This window comes from Mandrillus leucophaeus, unplaced genomic scaffold, assembly GCF_000951045.1.
Source record: "Mandrillus leucophaeus isolate KB7577 unplaced genomic scaffold, Mleu.le_1.0 Scaffold960, whole genome shotgun sequence".
NCBI classification, from domain to species: Eukaryota; Metazoa; Chordata; class Mammalia; order Primates; family Cercopithecidae; genus Mandrillus; species Mandrillus leucophaeus.
In genome coordinates this window covers 1,058,053-1,062,055 of record NW_012110475.1, presented here as the reverse complement: position 1 = coordinate 1,062,055, position 4,003 = coordinate 1,058,053, and the positions used below count along the sequence as shown (strand labels likewise).

General features: G+C 40.0%; 1 protein-coding gene across 1 annotated transcript in view; it reads left to right on the top strand.

Annotated features, from left to right (window-relative positions):
• Positions 1 to 3,696: 3,696 nt before the first annotated feature.
• The window catches only part of OXGR1 (oxoglutarate (alpha-ketoglutarate) receptor 1), a 9,729-nt gene continuing 9,422 nt past the window's right edge, over positions 3,697 to 4,003 (top strand). Inside the window, exon 1 of the mRNA XM_011970658.1 lies at positions 3,697 to 3,865. The gene's annotated coding sequence lies outside the window, so the exon portion shown is untranslated. The remainder of the gene's footprint in view (positions 3,866 to 4,003) is intronic.

Below are 4,003 nucleotides of genomic sequence, written 5' to 3'. Positions count from 1 at the left end.
CAGGGACACTTGCACCAGCAGAAGCAAAGAGCTCCATTTCTCAAGGATGGTTTTCTCTATTCTTTGGCTTTTTTATAATCCTCTTCTAACACTTCCTTTAGTCTCCAATTTCCACCTCTTTCTGCTTCCATGGGTCAACACACTTCACACTATAATGCTTCCTGAGCAGAATGGCAATCCCATCTCTTAGCTGTGCCTCCTATCTAGATCTATTAACTGCCTGGCTCTTTAACCACCTTTAGAAGATCCTAACAGCATCTCCCAAATTATACTGGGATTGGATCTAAGGAAGGACAAACTAACCAATCTCTTTCTCAACAGAAAGAGTCCTTTCTGCCCCAGAAGAGTCCTTTTTTTAAAGAACTGTCCACAAGGACTGTTCTATTTTAATAACATTTAAAGATCATGTTCATGTCGAAGCATAGCAGGTGGCTCACATTGGCACAACAATATCATACTTATTTTTTTGAAGAAACAAAGCTTTACCCTTCTAAATTTTCATAATTAAGATCCCTTTAATCTAGATTTGGCCTTATGAAGTGATCTATCCGACTCTGCTTTTTCTAGATGGACTAAAAAATGCCTGGAAATGAAATCTCTTTTCCAGCTAAATGAGTTGCTTTCAAAACTAAAATCCAGGCCTCAAACTTCTAGTACTGTCTCACTCCACTATACCATAATGTCACCCTTCTCGCCAAAGAAATATTATCGGAATCTGGAAAGCATCACAGTATCTGAATTCGTTGCCTAACAGAGTATAGATCACACAGATTGCTTTATTTAATCAGTACATCTTAACTGAGCAATTCATTCTGAAGGCACTAGAAAATAAGCTAACCATTTTTCAAAAACCAAGACAATTCATCTCATGAGAATACTGCTATTATACCAAACATATCAAATTGTGGCCAAAGTTATAAAAAAGTCAAACAAGGCCATACATGGTTGGGAATGATAAGGTCAATCATTGGTTGGAATACTATCTGGAAGCATGATCATCTGAAGTTGAGTATGACGATGCTCAACTGATTGGACAGAGGCTCCAATCAGAAAACGGAGTGGTCCATGTTGTCACCAACTATGTGTTCCTTTCTAAATAAAACTCTGAATAAGAACCAAGATAATTTCTAATATTTTAGCCCAGCTAACCCCCAACTAAACCATTAATGGCTCTTTGGAGAATGCTGTAATACTAACTCTGCCTTCTATGCAGAGTTCCACGGGGCTTTTTGGCACAGTAGGCTTTAAGATGTCAGTGCTTCCTAGTTAGAGAAGTTTTGAGTTTCTTGATTATCATGATCATAAATCCCATTTCCTGCTTTACATGAACAATTGCAGTGCATCACACAGGTGACACCTGTGCTGCTCAAGTAGTTATAAATTTAAATGCTAGAATCTTGTTCTATTTGGTTCTCATTTTAAGGAAGACAGTGCATTTCTGAATCTGGGCAAGAGACCAATTTTAAATAGGAGTTGAATTTTACCCTCATATAAGTCTTTGATTTAGGGTTGTTAAAAGACAACCTCAAGGTCCTAAATTTGAAGTTTAATGTACAGTCTAAAATAGTGACATCACTTTCTAATGCAAGTTGCTTTAAAGATATATATTATTCTCTTTACATAGGGACAGGATCTTTATTGGTTAGTATTTTTTTTTTTTCCTGCAAATCACTATTATGTAGAGAAAGAATTTGAGTTGTGGTAAGACGTAAAGTTTAAAAGTAAACATTAAAAGATACAAGACACAATTCATTCATAATAATCATCTTGTTGATGGAGCCAATTTAGAGTATTGGATTGTAGTACATTGTTGTCTGAGAAAGCAATGGTTTCAGTCAAGTCACCTAGCCACCCCTAGAATGTAGTAGTAAGAACAGAGGGCTTGGCACATTGGTTTTACACAGACCTCTATGGCTCTGACCCTGGGCTTGTCGTTTGGACCACTCTAATTCTATGTCCTCCTTTGAAAAGTGAATACATAGAACTGAATTTTTTAAAACATCAGTTTAAAAAATTATAGTAAAATACACATAAAACAAAATGTACTATCTTAACCATACCGAAGTGTAGTTCAGTGGCATTATCACTGTGCAACAATATTGTTATGCAACCATCCTACCACCCATCTACAGAACTCTTTCATTTCCCAAAATTGAATTTCATACTCATTAAACAACAGCTCCTCATTCCCTCTCCCCACAACTCCCGGCAGCCATTATTCTAATTTATGTCTCCATAACTTTGACAACTCAGGCACCTCATATAAGTAGAATCATACAGTATTTGTCCTTTTGTGGCTAGCTTCTTTTGTTTAGCGTAATCTCCTCAGGGTTCCTCCATGTTGCAGTATGTGTCAGAATTTCCTTCAGTTTTAAAACTGAATAATGTTCCATGGAATGTATACATCACATTTTCTTCACCCATTGATAGGCACTTGGGCTGCCATCCACATTTTGGCTATTGTGAATAATGCTGCTATGAACATGGGTGTACAAGTATCTGTTTGAGTCTCACCTTTCAATTCTTTGGGGTATATTCCCAGAAGCAGAATTGCTGGCTTGTGTCGTAATTCTATTTTTAATTTTTAGACGAACCATTATACTTTTTTTTCCATAGCACCTGCACAATTTTAACTTCACAGGACTGGATATGTTTAAACGTCCCTTCCATGTCTAGAGTTCTAGGACCCAGTACTTGTTTTTAAAATAACCTCTTTAAGTCATTTCCTCTTTAGCTGGAAATCCTGCTCCCCGTGGAAAAACACTGGGATGTCTTTTACTTCAGAAAGCCTTCATTTGGGTTATGTGCCCTCCCGGCACCCTTACTTACAAGTGGCAAGCCCTCATCATGTTTTACATTTATTTCTTATTTTCCTATAAGACATGAGCTCCTGGAAGCAAAGGTTATGTATTATTCTTCAATATTTCCTTAGTTCTTGACACAGAATAATCAAACAGCAAATGTCTGATGAATGAATAGGTGGGAACAAAACAGGATCAAATATTTCCAAATGAAGAATTGAAAAAACGATTAAACATAGTAAAATTAGAGAACTTTTTTTCTCCTAATGCAAAATATTTTCCTGGAGAGGCTGGAACTCAAATAATCAAAATGATAAGCATGATAATAAAAATGCCTACCTAGGGCTATCCCAACCATTAGCCAGGGCGGAATCTTTCCACCTGGGCCCTGGTGGGACACCTAGCCTAACATTCTTGCTCCTGCTGGCTGGCATTCCCAGAGGATGGGCTATACAAGGTGTTTGATGCCCGTCAACATGGAAGTGCAGAAGAGACATTCAATGTCAGTCCATGGAAGAGCGTAGAGGGGTATTCTCCAAGCACCCCCATTCGCTAATACAGTGAACTCCTCTTTGATGCTGGAAGAGATCTTGAAGTTCAGCGGTTCGGGGGGGCCCTAGTATATTGGACGATGTGGCTGAGGTTCAGAGAAGAGAAAAGGCGATTCCTAAGTTATGCAGCAAGAAGGCTACCTACGCCCTAGATCTGGAGATACAGACGCTCTTCGCAGGGATAGAAACTATTTTTAAGATAGCTTTTTAAGATATAAACTATTTTTAAACCACTTCGCTAAGCGCTGGAGGGCAGGGTTGTAATTGGATACAGGAAAATGACAACGCTTCAGTAAGTCGCCTGCATCCCACGCTAAATAAGAGGCTCTGGACGCCTGGGCGACAGAGCGAGACTCCGTCTCAAAAGGAAAAAAAAAAAAAAAAAAAAGAGGCACTGGGCTGTAGGAGAGTGGTAATATTTCTGGACCCAGACAAGGCGGCCACAACCCTCCCGGGGCAACAACCCTCCCTCCCGGCTGGTTTTTTGGAACCTCTGCAAACACTTTCTCCGGGGTCAGTTTCCCGCCAAACCGGGACGGAGGATGTCCAGAGGTCCCGGGAGTGGAAGCCGCTGTCCCTGTGTCCACTGGGAAGTGGGCAAGGCGGGATGCTGCCGGCCAGGCTGCCCCGGGCCAGGACCCGGGAACACTC